Source organism: Enhydra lutris, unplaced genomic scaffold (genome assembly GCF_002288905.1).
Source record: "Enhydra lutris kenyoni isolate GAN:26980312 unplaced genomic scaffold, ASM228890v2 scaffoldscaffold14, whole genome shotgun sequence".
Lineage (NCBI taxonomy): Eukaryota > Metazoa > Chordata > Mammalia > Carnivora > Mustelidae > Enhydra > Enhydra lutris.
Window position 1 is genome coordinate 44,817,694 of NW_019154098.1, and position 21,160 is coordinate 44,838,853.

The following is a 21,160-nucleotide window of genomic DNA, read 5'->3' on the forward strand; positions in this document are numbered from 1 at the left end:
ACGTGGCAGGATACAAAGTCAATGTACAGAAATCAGTGGCTTTCTTATACACTAACAATGAAAATACAGAAAGGGAAATTAGAGAATCGATTCCATTTACTATAGCACCAAGAACCGTAAGATACCTGGGAATAAACCTAACCAAAGAGGTAAAGGATCTGTACTCGAGGAACTACAGAACACTCATGAAAGAAATTGAAGAAGACACAAAAAGATGGAAGACCATTCCATGCTCTTGGATCGGAAGAATTAACATTGTTAAAATGTCTATACTGCCTAGAGCCATCTATACTTTTAATGCCATTCCGATCAAAATTCCACCAGTATTTTTCAAAGAGCTGGAGCAAATAATCCAGAAATTTGTATGGAACCAAAAGAGACCCCGAATCGCTAAGGAAATGTTGAAAAACAAAAATAAAACTGGTGTCATCACATTACCTGATTTCAAGCTTTACTACAAAGCTGTGATCACCAAGACAGCATGGTACTGGCATAAAAACAGACACATAGTCCAGTGGAACAGAGTAGAGAGCACAGCCAGTAGGTATTAAAGGCTAGATTCAAGCCAAGATCTGTTTGCGATTTTTCTAAAATGCCTTGTTGAGAGTTTATCAAGTAAACAGGGAGGAACAACCCGTATGTACATGCCTTGATCTTGTGGATGGAAAACAGAGGGCACATGCAGAGAAAGATTTTAAAATATTTATTGGATTTATGTGAGAAAGTTAAGACATGAGTGACTTTTTTTTTCTCTTTATGTGATTTCAGTTAATTTAGACAATTATCTCAGTAAGTCATATTAAATACCTATTCATTTCAGATGAAAAGTGCTTTGGGGATGAAGATTTAAACATTTTAAAATCTTCACTATGAACTCATAGACTGCCTATAAACTTAAAGAAAGTCTACATGTGAGGCCATTGTAAAGGTTTTATTGTCCTATTCACAGAATGTTATTAAAAACTGAATGTTATTTTTTTCTTTCAGATGAAATGAATGTGATAGATGCTCTCAAAAACTGTTATTTCTTCACAGGTTTGGTTTAACAGTTATTTGCATCTTGCTAAGCTTCTGATTGTGTCACTTCTAGCACCTTATACTATTATTTAAGGGGGAAGAACCAAGATGGGTAGTTAGGGTATGACTATAGGATCTCTTGAAATAAGATGCTATTGTCTTATTATAGTTACTATTATTTAACAAGCATTGAGACAATTCTCAGCACAGGAAAAGAAGAGAGGAGGGAAATAATTTTTTCTTTCCAAGATCCAGGAGCCGCTCAATAGAGAAGCCTGTCTTTTTCATCTTCGTAACCCCGATGAGAACCGTAGACCACAGCACATGCTAAGTGATCAAAATCACTGGCTACTGGCTACAGATGGAGAAATCAAGCCCTCACATAGCTGGAGAACTTCCCATGTCCACACAGCTAGCAAGTGACAGAGGCACAGTTCAAACCCTAGTCTTTGGTTTTCGGTCCCATTATGCTTTCCACCCCACTATACCACTTGTTTAAATCCATCTGTCCATTTATCTACTCAGTAAATCCCAATTGGTTGTCTTCAGTGGACCAAACGCTGTACTGCTCACTAGGAAGAGAGAGATGAAAGTCATGGTTCTGTCTGCCTGGAATTTATAAAGCCAATGAGGAAAACAGATAATAACTGTGACACAATATGACTTGGGATGTAATTGAGTTATATATTAATAATAATAATTGGTAGCACTTAAAAAATATGGTTCAAATGCTTTTTTTAAAAAAAAAAGATTTTATTTATTTATTTGACAGAGGGAGAGAGATCACAGGGTGGCAGAGAGGCAGGCAGAGAGAGAGGGTGAAGCAGGCTCCCCTCTGAGCAGAGACCCCCCCCAAGGCGGGGCTCGATCCCAGGACCCTGAGATCATGACCTGAGCTGAAGGCAGAGGCTTAACCCACTGAGCCACCCAGAAGCCCCTCAAAATGCTTTTTAAGCCAGATTTTATTTAAGCTTCCAAACACTTTCCACAATAAAGTTACTGTTATTATCCCCATTTTACAGACCAGAAACCCTGCCAAGGTTTATAAGTCCAACAAGTACAGATTGACTATATGCATTTTTTTCCTGGCTTTTTCAAATATAAGACGGAGTCACATCTGCTTGCATTCGCAGCTCTTGGTCACTGAGGTGGACATGGTATAAGCCACTAGTTCCCAAATTGCTACGCGTTAGAATCACCTGGAAAGCTTTTAAAAATCCCAGTGCTTAGGTGACAAATCACAATTCTGGGGATAGGAGCCAGATGTCAGTACGTTTAAGATTTCCAGGTGATTCCAATAGACAATAAAGTTGAGAGGCACGGTTATAAACTATAAAGTGTAATAGTAATATAAGGTTTTTTTCCTTGTTCTAATCTTTTCAAAAATCTCAGTTTCTAAAAGATCAAAATCAGAAGACACATTAGACACTCAATTTCAGTTAACCCAGCTGTCCCTTTTGCATCATCCATGGGCTTGGTACAGCATTCGTTGAGTATCTCTGATCAAGCAGACAGTTATTATCACACAGGGTGGGCATTCAAGTTTAGCTTAGGGGTTGGTTATAGAAAAAATGGTCAGTTTTTGTCAGAATGCCAAAGGCACAAGGGAAAGGGAAACTCATTCCAGGATGTGGACCCTGGGTGTCGGTTCAGGGGAACCTGCTGGAGGGAATGAATTGAGTGTTTATGGCGACCTCTGCCACCAGCAGCTGGTGTCAACAAGGCTTGAAGAGGTGGATTTGATTGTTTTTAAAAGAGGAGGTAAGGCAAAAGAAATCAATTATGTGTAGGGCAAAAAAGCAAGGAATTTGGAATTAGATCATGATTAGTATTTCAGGACTGCCGTGTCCTAACTTTATGACTTTAAGGGTTTTTTTTTTTTTTTTTTTTTTCAGCCTCTCTCATTTTAGAATAAGATTAGTATGGGGATAATACTTTCCTAATAAGATAGTTGTGAACACTAAAAGACACGTGAAGTGGCTTATACATATTAACACTTAAAAATAGTTGTTGTTACTACTATTTGTTACAGTTCTTGCATTAAAACAACTCCATGAGGGGCACCAGGGTGGCTCAGTGGGTTAAAGCCTCTGCCTTCAGCTCGGGTCGTGATCCCAGGGTCCTGGGATCGAGCCCCGCATCGGGCTCTCTGCTCAGTGGGGAGCCTGCTTCCTCCTCTCTCTCTCTGCCTGCCTCTCTGCCTACTTGTGATCTGTCTGTCAAATGGATAAATTAAAAAAAATCTTTAAAAAACAAAACAAAAAAAAAACAAAAAAACAAAACAACTCCATGATTTTTCTCTGATCTTTACTCACATATTCAGGTCATGAACTCCATACCCAGCACAAAGAGGCAGGAGACTAATGATCTTCTGTGCCAGATTCTAATTTTTTTCAAATCTAATCTCTATGCCCAACATGGGGCTTGCATTTATGACCCGAAGATCAAGAGTCATATGCTTTACTGGTTGAGCCAGCCAGGCACACCTCTCCTCCTGCCAATTCTAATTTTTAAACAGAGATAGCTGTGTTTCTTTTTGTACAACATCTGAATAGATACTTCCAGGTAAATTCTGAATGGGTACTTAGTTCTTATGACCATCTCCTTTTATTTTTTAAAGTTTTCTTGAAAAGATTCAGTGCATGGAAAAAGTAGGTATGGGATAGATCCAGAAAGGCAAGATGTTTCGTGTTGGTTGAAGAGAAATTATGAACATAAAAGCAAAGCCACAAAATCTGTGTTTGATGGTAACCTCAGAAGAAAATGAGCCTGCAAGTGTTCCAAAGAGAATAGGAGGGAGGAGACTTATGAGAAGAAATAATGCGAGACCACCAGCTAACTATCCATACTGGGTTTAAGAACTGGGAACACCATCTAAGGTCTGCCTGTTCTGGTTAGCCTGATTTGATGTTATAATTAGCATAAACCTCTCCTCTGACAAAGGCTGGTGGAGAAGATGGAACTCTATCTAACTGCTTGCAAGGAATATTATCCAAACTCTCCCAGATTGTTGTAACCTAAAGAGTTTACATTATGAGGTACATAGTCATCAAAAGACTCATTTAGGCACCTGGTTTTGAGTGCCACCCACCCTCCAAGAAAACTCAGCTAAGGGGGGGGTGATTGTTGGGATATATATGGAGTAAAAATAAAAATCTTGAGAAGAGCCAAGAATAGAAGACTCAAAAGATTCTGTGTCATGAAGATGGACCCAGGGCATCATACTAGATGTTTAAAGATGTCAGAGGCATGGACCACTAGCTAGCGCTTTGTCACTAACATGATACAATCACCCTTTGTCTCCTTGTTTCTTATCATGTGTACCTGATACTTCCTTTTAAAATCATGATTTCAAGGGGACCTGGGTGGATCAGTCATTGAGCATCTGCTTTCGGCTCTGGTCACGATCCCAGGGTCCTGGGAAGGACTCCCTGCTCAGTAAGAAGCCTGCTTCCCCCTCTCCCACTCCCTCTGCTTGTGTTCTCCCTCTCACTCTCTGTCAGATAAATAAAATCTTTTTAAAAAATCAAGATTTCATATATTTTAGGTCATCATGTCTTTTTCAGCTCTAGTTATATATACATTGTGACTTCTAGTAATGTCTCCCAGCACTGACAGGCAGATTATGAAGAGGATGAGGAAGAGAGAAAGAGAAAGTCTTCCTAGCTCATCTCATTGCTTTGAGTCAGGCTCACAGTTACTGGATTTCCCAGACATTGGTTGCCATGGGATCAGGTATGCACTTCTGGTCCAATCAGCTGCATTCAGGAAGACAGTATTTTATAAAGTCCAATATTGCTGCTTAACCACCAGAGTCTTTGGTTAGGGGAAGCTTCCCTTTGAGAAAAATGTGAGAAGGGAAGAAAATATGACAAACACATTCAGCACTTTCCCAAGGCCTCATAATTAGATAGAAATGGAATTTGAATCCTGACGCCTGAGGTTTAAGCATAGGACACTTCATTACGCCACAGCTTCCTCTGAGGTAAAAAACTAATGAGCAACCCTTTGGTCATGTAAGTCGTTTTCCTCCCCTTCCACCCATATACATGTGTATACACTCATATGCATTCACACAAATACCTTCTCTCTCTCTCTCTTTCTCTCTCTCTCTCTCTCTCTCTCTCTCTCTCACACACACACACACACACACACACACACTCACACACTCAAGGCCACATGTTAAAACCATTCATGCCTGGACTCCCACTATCTCTGGCATGGTGTAACCATGTAGATTTGTGACTTCGAGATTCTATAACTGTCCTGTTAGTGCCAAGGGACAAGCAGTAGGTCCGATAAACTCATCTGCCCTCTTAACCAGTGGATAAGATGAGGGCCCATTAAAATTGTCATAGGAGTAATTTCTCTATGGAATATCTCAGGGCATCAGTGGTTGTCCTCATACAAGTTTTGAACCATATAGAAAGAGCTCGAAAGCTTAACTGTGACCATTATGGAGACCTCTGACAACAGGCAGCATTTAGGTCTGTCGCTAACCCATGATCAACTAAATTATAAGAATGGTCATCCAATTTTTCTACATGTAGTCCTAATTCTCACCCTAAATTTTCTAGGCTCATCAATGTTTTCTTCCTCAACAATGAAAAGATAGAAAAGTGAAATGTCTTTAGTTCTTTCCCCAAAGCCATAATTATGAGTATTTTATTTTTGACCCAAAATAAACTTGCAGGTGTGAAAAAAGATAGTAACGGTCCAAAGCAATGGAAGATAGGATTTTGAGTTAGAAAATGAGCAGTTACTCCCTGACATTCCTCAAAAGAAAGACATCTTTTAGAGAGTTATGAGAAATCCAATGGCTTTTGGAAAATCCTTGGTAAATGTCTAAAAATATGTTTCAAATGTTTTCAACTCAAACAAATTAAAAACATGTTTTTTTCCTGGCACTTTCTTCCTTCATTTTAAAGGATATGTGTATTTTTTCAGGGAAATTTTAGGCATGTGGTTCTAATTTTCACTTAACTCATCATGATATTGTTTCATAAGAACTATTCAATGACTTAAAAATCCTTATGAGTCTTTTTTAAAAAAATAAGCCCTTAAAAACCTTTATTCCTTAGAAATAGGAAGTCAGAGAAATCAGAGCTGAAAAAGGACAAGTAAGTCCTGCAAGGGTTTTTCCTGACAGGACAGGATCAAGTCTACTTCATTTTGTTTAAGTGAGACGTAATTCCCTGAAGTCAAGTACTTTTCTGGAAAGACTGTCCCAGCTGGTAGGGGACTTCTTTCATTATGTGTCATGGATTGGCCCTCTTTTCACACCTGAAGCCATTAGGACCCTCACTGGCCTTTTAGATGATCTCCCATCAAGTCCTTGCCAATGGTGCCCCATTATTAAAGGCACACTCTTGGCCTGTTCTGCAGTTTCCATGTTGCTTGCTCTTGACTCCTATCCAAAGAGTCTGTTATGTATATGAGAGGTGGGATGTGCTGTCAGTACCCTTCTTCCATGACATTGATTTCTGTAAGAGATTCATACCCCTTGGCACTTACATTCTATGACATTTACTTAGTTCTAGTATTCTCTGTTTTTCTTATTGTTGCTTCTGAGTTTTAGATATTTGATATGAATTCTGTTTCTAATAATATTTAGAATAAAATAACACTAGTTTGTACCAGTATTGACATACTTATATTATGGCTACATCTCCTAAAACCATGATCATTATTTTCACCCTTCTCCTTTATAAAGAATTTATTTTTGGCAATCCAGGACAACTCCAGCATTCTCCAGCGCATTGTCTCCAAATGCCTCCACCCACAGCGCTGTCTTGTATACACGAAATGTAAAACGCTTACTGTCTCCATCACTTTTTTGGCAATGAGCTTAATCCTGCCCTATGAAATGCATCTCACATCATTTCATTGTTGTCTTACACATGGGTGTATCTCCCAAGGGGGGTATAAAAATACCTCCTTTGATCACCCAAAGTACCCAGTTTGCTAATAGACATAAAGCTAAGGACTCAATCACTATTAATCAAATGAATGGATAAACATTATTCTCTGCAGAATTTTGGAAGCCGCAGTAATATGGATATTGGAGTCAGGTAGATCTGGATTCAAATTCCCTCTCAACTGTTGAGCTCATCTATGTTATTTCCCAAAGCCTCAGTTTTTTCCATCTAAAAGTGGTGCTATTTATAAATGGGAACAGTAATAGTTACAAGAATGACACACTTAATGTGCCCTTGTCTAGAAGCTCAAGATGTACTAATTCATCTAATCTTCAGGAAAACCTTATAAGTTAGATACTGTTCTTATCCTCATTTTTTCAGATAAATTAAGTCACAGAGCAAGTAAATGACTTGAGCAAAGCTCCTTCACAGACTTTATACAAGGATTTAATAAGGCAACATGTCACCACAGTGCCTGACACACTGTAGTTGTTAATGGATGTCAGTTCTTGTTCTTCATCTTGCCCATCCAATCCATTCACGAAGGTCAGGGGGCTTGTTGTAGAGATCAAATAAAACAATTGAGACAGGATTTTGAAAAGAAAAGAATTTTGTGTTTAAATTAACTAAAATTATTAACACTATTACTCATCAATCTGACATCAGACCTATAATCGAGAAACTCTAGTTTCATAATAGGATGAAGACTGCAAAATGCATTTTTTGGTAAAGATTTTATTTATTTTTTTGACAGAGAGAGATCACAAGTAGGCAGAGAGGCAGGCAGAGAAGGGTGTGGAGAGCAGGCTAAGATGTGGGGCTCAATCCCAGGACCCTGAGATCATGACCTGAGCCAAAGGCAGAGGCTTAAGCCACTGAGTCACCCAGGTGCCCCTGCAAAATGCATTTTTAAAATAAGATTCAAATTTATGACCTCACAGTTTCTACTCATAATGCTTAAGGGCCACTTTTTTTTTTAATTAAAAAAATTACTTATCTAGTGCCTTCTGAATGGACTTGGCATTGTGGGATCTAAAATGGATTAATTTTTCTTGTCCTGGTGGCATTGAAAATTTGAAGGAAAAAGTCAAACAAAGTTCTTAGGTTCACCATGAAATCAACATACGCAATCATTCTTTTCAAAGTGTTTGTACTTGAGGTTTGAAGGAGACAGATCCAAGAGATGGGGAGATAAAGGCCTTTACTTGACACAAGGCTAATCTTAGCACTGCTTTAGCATATTTTTGTCTTATAAACAAATTCATAATTACTTTGTGTTTCAGCTCTTTTTAAGTCAAGTCATCTGTATGTCGTAAAGTAACTTTGAACTAAATTCACATTTTATCTCTCCCTGTCTTTCCATGTGTATTTCATTTCTTTTAACCACGGGTTTTAAAATCCCTTTGCCTAAAGCTTTCACGTTTGTTTGGGGAGAACTTCCCACACACACCCTCTAACTTGTCTTCTAGGCAGGGCTCTGTCCCCAGTGACTTGAACAGTGACTGGTGATTAATACAAGTTAGAAGATTCATCTCCAAAATATTCCATTCTTTGCAACAATGCATCCATTGTCCTTCTGGTGGTACAGGCTTCATGAGCTTGTGTGTCTTACTCTGTGTGCCTTTACTACTCCTCTTTTCCCCTCTCTTTGCAGAAGACAGGAGGTGAGTTTAATGGCCCCAGGAGAGGACAGAAGGAAAAGCATTAAGGCGGAAAGGAAGCAGAAAGAAAGGAACACAGAAACATGCAGAGAGGGCCTCATCTCCTTCCCAGGATGCTGAAAACTTCTGGTCTGTTACCAGCATATCTGTGGAGATAGCAATAAACAAACAAAAGCAGCCAGAAAAATTGCCCCTCCAAACAAAAACCAAACAAAACAAATCCCAAAGTTTGACCAACACAGATATCAAACAAGTTGGGAGATTTTTAGAAAACTCAAAAGTTTTCTACTGTTCAGTGGCCCCTGGGATTTGATTACTGGTTAGTTCTCATTTTTTTATTTTCATTTAAAACAATCTTTTCTTAAAGGACAAAATCATGGCTTACATTTCTTTCTTTGTAATGTTGGGGCCTGGTATACAGTTGGCTTTCATTAAATGCTTATTTGTTAAATGAACAAGTAAACTTTCTTTCTGCACAAGAAAAGTTATTGACAATTATGGGAAGAACTGAAACCAATACCTAGAAAACAAGCTCTTTTTCCATTGGTTCTAAGCACAGGATCCTTATACTATCTCCATGATACTGAAAAACATGTATAAATAATCAAATATTGACTTTTCTTTTATTTATATCAAGCGTAAAAATACATATTTGATCCCTCAAATAAAATTGGAAATAAAGAAACTTCTCAAAATCAAGAAGAAGAGAAAGATAAATGAAACAGTGGAAGGCCCAAGAGAAAAAGCTGTTGTTTATAGAGAAATATTAACCTTACACTATACATCTTTCATACCAATTATTTGGCAAATAGGTATAAATCACCTTGTGGTCCTTTTCATATCAGTATCTTCTTATCTAGCTCTTCATATATTTGTTATTTTCTTTCCAACTTTATCATAAGCTCCTGAGAGCAGAGTCTATTAAATGTTTTACCACACACATAGCATTTTTTGTATACATTGTGTGTGTGATGCTGTATGTTTCTGTGTATATGGGTACAGAGATATTTTTTTAAAGTCACATTTTAGGAAAGGTGGACACCAGAAGGAAAAACCAAGCACCAATGATGCAGGTGGTATAATCTTCAGGTGGCATAATCACGTATACAAATTGATGGTATTTACTTGCATGTTCATACATATTCATGGTGCTTTATGTCTTAACCGCCCCTATATAACTGGCCTTCTATGGAAACTTGTCCATTTGCTGATGGGTACATCATTCTACAAATGATTGGTCCTGTGTCCAATTTTAGAGATAGATTTAGTGCATTCAAAATCAACTATAGTGCTAGTATACTTTTTTTTTTCTTTATAAAGATTTTCGTTTATTAGAGAGGGAGCTCAAGTAGGGGAGCAGGGAGGCAGAGGGAGAGGGAGAGAAGCAGACTCCTCGATGAGCAGAGAGCCCGATGTGAAGCTTGATCCCAGGACTCTGGCATCATGACCTGAGCCAAAGGAAGACGCTTAACCCACCGAGCCACTCAGGAGCCCTGTGTCAGTATACTTTGAAAGACAATTTCAATGCCTTTTGGAGGCACTTATTATCTGAGTCTTTCCTACTGGCAACGGTATGTAGATGATCTTTTGTATCTGGGCACTAGCTTTTGACTCAGAGTTGAGGCTATTGAAATCAAAATTTGCTTAACATCCAGTGTTTACTCTCAAATTGATCATTATTGTGTTTCACATCACCCAAGATAACCGTTTATCTTTGAATAGTTTTTAGTTATGTTAGTTTTTAGTTCTTGTCCCCTTTTCTTGTGCATTTAATGTTGGAAGGATGGGAAGGCATGGTCCATTTCAGGAAAAAAAAATCTTACTAATAGAAGATGAAGCACATACCAAGAACACGGAATGTTACTTTTCTCCTGAGTCACCTATAAGTTCAAACAGGCCTCCTGGGATTGGCACAGGGAGTATCTGCTGTGTGGTGCCCCCCACGATTTGCCCTTTCCTTTCACCCAGGCCCGAAGGGTTCCATTTCTTTTCTGCTCAGCCTCAAGCCAGAACATCACTTCTTTGGTTTCAGTTAGTTTTCCTCAAGCAGAGAAGAGTATCCTCCTGCCTCTGAGAATAGAGGGTAAAGGACAGCAGGCTTTCAAGATCCAGTCTCAAACTGAAGCCTCTAAAAGACCTTTTTATTGATGAAATAACCTCTGAGCACAGCTGCGGGTGGTCATTTTGCTTTAAAGCATCCCAGGGTCTTTTATGTTCTACAAAAGACTCCCTTCTATTAGCCTAGCTTGTTTCAGCCCAGGAAGGAGGTGGTGGTGGAAGGAACCTAAATTTGGCTATAGAACATCGGATGATACCATCACTTTTTCTGCCTCTTAGGCTCTACTGGCCATCTTTCCTTTCCTTTTCTGTCTGTTAGGTTGTTTTATCTCAATGTAACTTTTCCTGTGATCATTCAATACAGTAACTCATTGGTTGGACTTTGCAGTTCACTTCCCACATTACATTACATCAACTCATGTTCTTGAACGGAAAGCAAAAATTAGTGATTGCTTCGACAACTGATTATAGAAAGGCTAAGAGCCTTCATAGGCAAAAGAGTGATAATGATGATAACTGAAAATGATAACAACCATGAGGAGAGATCCTTTAGGCACTGTGGTAAGGGCTTTACACGCTGTAAGTCCTTTAATCCTCACAGCAAACTTGAGTTGTGAGCGTTCTTATCCTCCTTGTACAGATGAGAAAATTGAGGCAGGACAAGATCCAATAACTTGCCCAATGTCACATAGGTGGCAAGTGGTGGAGTTGAGACTCAAACAGTCTGGCTGTAGTCTAAATTTATAACCATCACATTTATAATAAAGATATTGTGGGCCATGCATCTATCATCTTATCAACATATAATCAATTGGTTTATGAAAGGCATGCTTTAATAGGGCAATGGATTATGGCATGCTGGATGGAGAATCAGTTTGCTGATTCCACAGATGTAAGCTCTAGTCTCATCTCAGTTGCTCACCAGTGTAAGGTCTATACTTAGGGATGCCCTTGGACCTCCTTTGGTTTCTGGAATAACCCAGTGAGGGACAAGACCAGTCTGTCTTGCAAAATCTTAAGCTTTGTTGGTTCGATCATGGCCACTGGTTTCAAGAAATCAGGGACTATGGACGTGGAAAAGTGTAATTTTTATTTTTACTGTACTCTGTCATGACCTACTTCAAATACTTCTTAGCTCAATGCACTGAAAGCCAGTTGCCATCCAAAATTTTAATTATTAATGTAAAAGTGTTTAAGATATGTCCATTAAGGCTGATAAAGTTGCGTCTGATTAACGGGCTTTTCATAAATGCACTGACACAAACTTTTTTTAAAAAATTAATTCAGCCTGCAAATGAACATCATCCATTTTGCTATCATATTTTATCAGTCTGTAAAGTGCATTCTCACTTCAGTTTTCAGCTCTGAATGCAGAACACTGTGAAAAATGACAGAATTTTAATGAGAAAGTGAACAACATGCCATCAACACCCTTTTGCCAGTAAAAATGGCACAACATCAAAGCTTTAAATCATGTTCCCTCCACACCTTTGGACATCTGTGATTCTGTCTGAGTCCTCAAAATCTGCTACATCCATCACCAGGTGCAGCCTTTAAACACGGAGGCGCTGTCTACTTCACTGGTTGGCATGGCAACAGTTGTCAAATCATCCCTTGATAATGATCTTTAATTGATTGTATAAATTATTCTGAGATATGTGATTGCAAAATGATGTACTGAGGCTCTTAAGTGTGTAGATCAGCCTGGCTGCATTTAAAGATGCATCACATTCCCTGCCTTTACCCAGGAAACTGACCCCCGCAGACTGTTGGAACACTCGAGATGAAGCATAAATATTAAACATTAAGGAAAAGTTTAAAGCAATGGCACAGTTAATTTCTACTCCAAGTGCATGTTAACTTGCTAAAAACCAACAGGCTGCATGTTGCATGCAGATGTAAAGATATTTTTTAAAATCACATATAGAAGTCAGTCTACTTGAAGATGGCATTATTCGGAGAATTGAGTTTATGATTGCATGGATAGAGAAGTTATAGGCTATTTGGAGACACTTGGCATCGTCTTTCTTCATTAGTATGCCTTGGGCCTTTTCTTCTCATGATTCTTTATATACAATTAGTGCAGTGTATGTTGCCAATGTATTGGCTGTCCTGGTGCCTCCATCCCTCAGCTGAATGCCATTCTGTGACTTCTGGCATCTCTACTCAATTGTGAACAACATAGAAGTGATGAGTGTGGAAACTATGCTGAAAACATCCTGTTATTTTCATTTCAAGCCTTTTTGTTTCCCTATCAATTAAGCCCAATGCAATCTACCTGAAAGTTTAAACTAGTGGTTCTCAAAATGTAGGTTCCCAGCCCCGCAGCATCAGCATCACCATCACCTGAGAATCCATTAGAAATGCACACTCATTAGAAACCCTGGGAGTGGGGAAAAAAAAAAAACTCTATGTTTTATTTATTTACTTAAATTTTATTTTGTTTTATTTATTTACTTATTTACTTATTTATTTATTTATTTATGTTTTAACAAGCTCTCCAGGATTCCAATGCAGTTCACGTTTGAGAACTACTGGAATAAGCTAGAGTTAGTTGCACATTAGAATTACCTACAGAACTTTTAAAACTACCGAAACATTGATGCATCTCCCGGAGATTCAGATTTAATTGCTTTGAGATGAAGCCTATGCACCTGGTACTTAAAAAAAAAAAAAAATCCCCATGTGATTCTAATAAGCTGAGAAGCTTGAGGAACTCCGGTAGGGGACAATGACTTTGAATATAAGATCTTCAATACTTAGGAAATGGTTATTATCAGACGTATTGTTTTATCGTTCTCTCTGTTTCCCCTTTTTAGTTCCTATTTCACATTTGTCCATTTTTTTTTTTAATTTATTTTCAGCATAACAGTATTCATTGTTTTTGCACCACACCCAGTGCTCCATGCAATCCGTGCCCTCTCCAATACCCACCACCTGGTTCCCCCAACCTCCCACCCCCTCGCCCCTTCAAACACCTCAGATTGTTTTTCAGAGTCCATAGTCTCTCATGGTTCACCTCCCCTTCCAATTTCCCCCAACTCCCTTCTCCTCTCTAACTCCCCTTGTCCTCCATGCTATTTGTTATGCTCCACAAATAAGTGAAGCTATATGATAATTGACTCTCTCTGCTTGACTTATTTCACTCTGCATCATCTCTTCCAGTCCCATCCATGTTGATACCAAAGTTGGGTATTCATCCTTTCTGATGGAGGCATCATACTCCATAGTGTATATGGACCACATCTTCCTTATCCATTCATCCGTTGAAGGTTGTACCTTAAACATTCCTTTACCAAGTGTCTATTACATGCCGTTTGCCATACGTGGAGGTAGAATGAGAAATAGGCATAGCCTTTTAAGCTAAGGGGAGGGGCAGATAATAAGTAAACAAAGGAAATATATGTTTTTTGTTTAACTTTGTTTAAGTGCCTACATAATATAAATTATGAGAAATGTTGTAAGGAAAACTAGTTGAATCCTGTGATAATGAATTCAGAGGACCTACTTTTATAGGGTGGCTAGGGAAAGTCCAGGGGGTCATCCTTTAGCTTAAAATTAAAGAACAATTGTAAAAAAGTCTACAATCAGGTGGGGTCTGGGGGTGGCGTGCAGGTGTATGTTTGGGAATGGGCAGGGAAATATTCCATGTGGAGGCAAGAGCATGTACAAGAGCTGCCCCGAAGGAAAGCACTCCACGTGTTCAGGAAACTAAAAGAAGGCTGCCATTAAAGGGCTGGAAGAGAAAGACCCAGAGGAGTTTGAAGAGGGAAGTATGAGGACTAGGCTTGCTATTTAGTGGCACGAAGAACCATGTAGGAACCACTGGGTCGTCTGAGAAAAAGCCGGGCACTAAGGCGAATTCATGGGATTTCAACTCAGTCATGTCCAAGAATCTTTGTACCTCAGTAGTTTCCAGCAAGGTTTCTAGTTGCTAAAATAGATTACAGCGGCTTCCCCCCAGTGTTTTGACTCCTACATTCTCAGGAATTGTTGGCCTTGTTGATTGGAGCAGTTGTGGATGGAAACGCTACCTCAATGGCAGAATTTAGTATAGACGTTAAGGTCTAGAGTGAAAATCTCAAGGTACTGGTAGGTTTTCCTGGAGTGGCTTGGGGTCTTAGCTTCATCTTCAATTATTAGCAGTGGTAGAAAAGAGTTTTAGTTTTGTTTTGCTTATTGTTTGTTTGTTTGTCTTTTACAATCTATGTAGTGGAAAAAGCTATTTATGTAAGGTATAAGTTATGTAAGGAAGGGAGGAGCTGTAGATTTTTAAGAACATGTGTGAATTTGTTTTGCCAGACTTTTTTTGTACCTCCTGTGTTCTTCAAATTCACACGCTAATGTGAATGTTTAACATCTTTTACAAAGTCCTTCTGCAAACTAATTTCCAAAGTATATGTATTCTGGCTTATTATTGTCACAAATTATTTCTGTCTTTGAACTTAAGTGTCGGACAAACATCAAAACTTCCTTTGGAACTAGTCCCAGTAGAGAAGAGAGTCTTCTAGCTTATTTACCCACCAAAAGACACAATAAACAACCCAGTAACTAAGTGTCCATCTGCCTTACAAGAGGTCCAAAGGTTTAAAATAATTAAATGAGATCATGACAATATTAAGGTTTATATTGACTTTGTAAAGAGAGAGAACATGACAGAAATAATGCCATTTTAAAGGAGAACCTTGCCAATACTACCTATAAAAACTTTTTTTTAAGAGCAATACTTAGATGACTAGTAGGAAGAAGGCTTCTTAAAAAAACATTTTCACCACAAAGTTTAGGCTACATATAGGTAGAAATGGTAAGGACAATGAGCCAGTTGAAATGGAGACTGGAAGCTTTATTGGTTTCTGCAGGGGAAGTCATTGCAGGGAATGATCTGGACTCTTATCAAACACCTTGCTTTCCAGTGCTTGTCTGAGATCCAGAAAGAGGTCAAGTCCATTGACACACCAGCAGAGTTTAGGTGGATTACTCATCTCGTTCCTCCCCCAGAGGAAATGGACAGGTGAGTAACTGAACCATGGAAAGGACATTGAGTCGACAGAGAGAAACAGGAAATGACAAGGACCAGAAAAAGGGAGTCTCTCTTAGAGTTTGTCCCACTTTAGAGATTGGGTTTAAAAGTAACATTAAGTTGGTGAATTTAACTGTTCTCGACTTTTATAAAAAGCTCTAGACCTAGTATCTCACAAAATTTCCCCTAGGGCAATATCACTCCTCTTTGAAAAACAACTTTGAAAACATTTAAATATATACACAGAAAAAAATAGCATTTTCCCCCAAAATTACATTTATTGACAAGCAGATCGTGAAAAAAAAATAAAGAACTTCACTTTGTGTAGACATCTGGAATGGAATGCAGGGATTATCTTTTATATTCCACAAAATAATATAGCCAATTATCTCCATTCACTCTCCATTTTCAGACTGCACTCAACAGGCACATGGTACAGGAAACCCGCGCGGTTAGAGAGAAACTGTGGAGAAAGCAAGCCTGGAGTTCACGTACGTGCAGGCGCAGAGCGTGCTACGTGATCAGTGATGGTGTGATGCGTTCTGGGGACAGCTCTGTGTCATGTTTCTAAGGGTGTAATTAAGAGCGGTGCTGTGGGCTCAGAGGGCCCTGAGCGTTTTCTGAATGTTTCTTGTATGCCAAACATGGGGGCTACGAGGCTCTTACTGTATATTGGGGAATATGGATAAGTAAAGATTTAATCACAAAGGAATGTGATAGCAATGATTAAAAATGCTAAGTTTATTGAGTACTTATTACCACTTGAATGCTTTTCTGTCTTATTTAATTTAAACTTTATGAAAACCTATGATGTTTTGGCATTTGACTATTTCTATTACTATTATCTTTTACAGTTATTATTGTTGCCCCATTTTACAGCTGAGGAACACTGAGACCCAGACAGTCTAAATATATCCTTAAGCTTACTCAGCTGATAGGTGGGATAGTGGAGATGCAAACCCAGCTTTGTGTGGCTTCCGAGGCCAGGATTTCAGTTCTCTGTTACACTGTCTTGTGGGAGAAGAGGGTACTCAAGGGACACAGGGATGGGGCCCAGATCTGGCCTTGCGGAGGAAAGAGGGCCTGGGGAATAATTCCTTAAGAAAGCAACTTGCTGGGGTGCCTGGGTGGCTCAGTGGGTTAAGCCTCTGCCTTCTGCTCAGGTCATGATCTCAGGGTCCTGGGATCGAGCCCCACATCGGGCTCTCTGCTCGGCAGGGAGCCTGCTTCCTCCACTCTCTCTGCCTAGTTGTGATCTCTGTCTGTCAAACAAATAAAATCTTAAAAAAAAAAAAAAAAAAGAAAGCAACTTGCTGGTGGCTCCCTATTCTTTTCGCTCCTTCTAGGACTCATCTGTCATTTTCCCACCAAGGGATGTCCACAGGAGAGTTGCTTCTCAGCTGCCCATGAGAGGCGACCCGGCCTCAAAGCAAACAGCACTGACACAGAGCCCGACTGCCTGGGATGAAGCCTCCCCTCACCGCTTCGGAGCTATCGACCTTAGGCAAGATTCTGTTAAATGGAGATAAAGGTTCCTACCTCATAGGTTTATTATGGGAATTGAATTAAATGAGCTTATCTCTGTAAAACATTTCCACCAAGCACACACTACATAAGTATTTAAATAAATAGATTTGCAAAGGCTGCATTACCAAAAATATCTGTAGATTCTTCTTTGGGAGAGTTGATCACAAACTCTTTGCTCAAGAACGCCTCCTGGTTCATAAACTTTTCTCATCTCAACGGGAATAGCAAGGCTCTTTGCGGTTAGAAGGGAGGAGGGCCCCGGGATGAGGCCGGCTGGTGCCTCCTTCTGGGCTTCATGAAGAGTCTGAAGTTTGGGTTCACGCATTCCTGGAATTAAATCTTGGCTTTGCCTCTTGGACGTTGGACAAATCATTTAATAACTTTATTTGCAATTCCTTTATTAGTGAAATGAGAAAAATAACAACTCCTGTAATTAAATAAAATATTTTTTATGACAAAACTTGACAGAGAGTAGGGACTAAAATGTTGCCTGTTATATATACATTACCACTTACCAGTGGAACAATTTAGGAAAAACCTATTTGTTTCTGAGTTTCACTTTCCTACCTTATATATCAAGACCTATGGAAGTTATAGTTTGTTTCTTTTTTAAAATATTTTATTTATTTGTCAGTGGGAGGGGGGGAGCACACAAGCAAAGGGAGCAGCAGGCAGAGGGAGAAGCAGGCTTCCCGTGGAGCACAGAGCCCGATGTAGGACTTGATCCCAGGACCCCGGGATCATGACCTGAGTTGAACGCAGATGCTTAACCAATGGAGCCATCCAGGCATCCCGGAAATTATAGTTTTTATATGCATAGTAATTAAAGTAGCTAAGAGAGTAATTTTGATTCAGGGAAAGACAAACAAATGAATGGGACAGAAAGGAAAGTCCATCAAATTGGCTTTTCTTGGATTGTTTATCAGATATAGTAGTTGACTTATATTTAGAGGTTATGTGTACTGCTGAGAGACAAACCTGAATGCCTCTAGAGACTAATTTTATCCTTGCTTCTGGTAGCTTCACCGAAAGCTGGTATTTGTGAAGACACAGCAAGACTGTTAGCCAGTGTCAGCCTGATGTACAGGCAGGCAAGGGTCTTCCTCGGGCTCTCATGTATAGACTTTGGCCTTAAATAGATGTAACTATTACCACCGTTTCTGAGCCTGTGCTTCCCTTGAAATACTTTTTGTCCTCCCCCCTCCCCCACCTCTCTTTTTTTGGTGCTGAGTAATTGCAGTCGATTCATGATTCACATAAGTTAGATGCAAACATGACCCAATTTATTGTACAAGGGGCTTTATGGTTTCAGGGAAAGGGCCCATCCCACACTTGGGAAGAAATGGACAGGAGGTGAATGGTGTCTTCTGTTCAGAGGCTGGGAGGATGGTGGTGGTGGTGGTGGGCACTGATGAAGACCAGGGAAGACCACTCTGGACACTGTAGCGACGGCTTCAGAGGTCTCCAGGTCAGAGACACCTTTCCGAGAAGCCCTGCACTGGACAGAATGGGCCTCTGTTTGTACTCCTCCCGGGTTCAGGCATTGAATGGGGATTGGGGTAACCTGGAGGTCATGTGACCTTGGCACAAATGTGGGAGTGACTCCGGTGGGGCGGCAGCTGGATTTGTCAGGCAACCAGGCTCCAGACAGCAGATCCGAGGAGAGTATTTTATGACTGCTGCAGGTATAGGATGACCTTATAGGATCTAGTCTCGGATTACTTCTGGGTTCTGTTACCAGCCACTTTCCTGCTGACTTAACTGCTCCTGTCCTGCTGGCCTTCTTGTCACTTCCTGAATGCGCTGAATATTCTCCTGCCTTTGCATTGACTATTTCCTCTTCATGGAAATTCTCATCATATATATCTGCATGATTTGCTCCCTCAATTTAGTCTTCCATTCAAGAGTGGACTTCTCAGAGTTGCCGTCCCTGGCCATCTGTCCAAAATAACACATGTCCCCTTACTCCTTCTTACTCTCATTTATTTTTCCGCATCGTGTTTGTTTGTTTTCTGGTTAACCCCATTAGAATGTAAGCTGTACGAGAGCAGACCTTACTTTTGTTCACTAATAAATGACATACACCTAGGTAAGGATTTATCACATGGGAAATGCTTAGTAAATATTTGCTGAACGAATGGATATTAACTTACGTGTCAGTCAACCCACACAATCTTTCTTATCATACTTTATTATATATCCGGAAGGAGATCTATTACTTTAACATGTATGGCAGTGAGAATTACTTTTATAATCTGCTGAGGAATCTCTACCAGGGAGATGAGAAAGGTCCTCACTGATATTTCATTTGATGACACAAATTACTGGGGAAAACTACTTCCTTATTTTTTAGTTGACTTCATTATTTACAGTCTCAGACCCAAGTGAGCTTTTCTATCCATGCAGCCCATGCCAGTCTCTAAATCAATATGAAGTCTCTTGTTTAGGCTTTAACACTGTTGTGTTATGTTTTACTCTTATTGTGTAGTCAGTCTCTGGATGCTATAACCCCGCACCACCATCCCTACGCCCTAGGCCTTCATCATTCTCTCTCTTTCTCTCTCTTTCTAAGGCAAACTTCATTTTACACCTGGCCTCCATTTTGGGGCTGTGTTGACCCCATTGAACTACTAGTCTCCATGGGGTTCAAGGACTCTATTAGTCAGTATCCTGTACTATTTTAATGACCACATGGGATGCAATCCATTTTTCTAGATTATTACAGTTGGTGTTAAATGGAACTCCGCCTAAGCCTGATTCTTTTGCCTCACCACTGGATGCCTCTTTCATACACTCAGTCTGTTGCTGTTTATCATTATTCCTTGTTTATACTCCTCTCAACTGTTTCCATTTGTGTGAATGTGTTTGTGTGTAGGCCAATTTTACTTCAATTTTAAAGCAGGATTTCATGAGATCCAATTAAGTATTTTTCTAATGCTCAAATATACAGTGTCTACTACAGGATTCCCTTTGTGCTCTAATTTTGTAATGAAACTGAAAGGAAATCAATCAAGTTCCTCTGGCATGGGTTGGTTGTTATAAACTCATGCTGTTTATTGCTTATTCTGAGTTCCTCTGGATCTTACAGAAATATTTTTCAGTATGTTTCCACTACTTTGGTAGATTATTACTAAACCTAAATCACACCATTTGTTTGTTTGTTTGTTTTCAGGAAATCAATATGAGGCTTATGTTTTCATATTTCTTTCTTGTATCTCAGTTCTTCCTGATTTGAAAATGGCATTTAACACAACCTGATTAAACAGTTCTCCTGATGGATGTATAGCCACACTACTAGTTATTTATAATACATGAAGTTCTCCAAATAGTTTTACTCATAAAAATACTATATTCGATAGCATTCCTTTTTTTAAAAAAGATTTTATTTATTTATTTGCCAGGCAGAGATCACAAGTAGGCAGAGAGGCAGGCAGAGAGAGAGGGGGAAGCAGGCTCCCTGCCGAGCAGAAAGCCCGATGCGGGCCTTGATCCCAAGACCCTGGGATCATGACCTGAGCAGAAGGCAGAAGCTTTAACCCACTGAGCCACCCAGGCACCCCTAAGCATTCCTTTAGAACATAATGTTCTGTTGTATAGAATATAGGGAGGGCATAGTTATAAACCATGGTTTTAGAGCTGGTAATCTATTAGTTTCCTCATGAAGAAGAGATATAGGGATGTCAGTGTATGAGCTTCCTACTTTACTATAGTAATGTACCACAGATTTGATAGCTTAAAACAACAGAAACTTATTCTTTCATGGTTCTGGAAGCCTGAAGTCCAAAATCAAGGTGTAAGAGGGCCAGGCTCCCTCTGATGTCCCTAAGAAAAAGTCTTATCTTGCCTCTTCCTAATTTCCAGTGGCTGCCGGCAACTCTGGGCTGATAGCTGCCTCCATACACTCTCTGTCTCTACCATCACATGGCCTGCTTCTATGTGTCTCCTTTGTATCTCTCTAT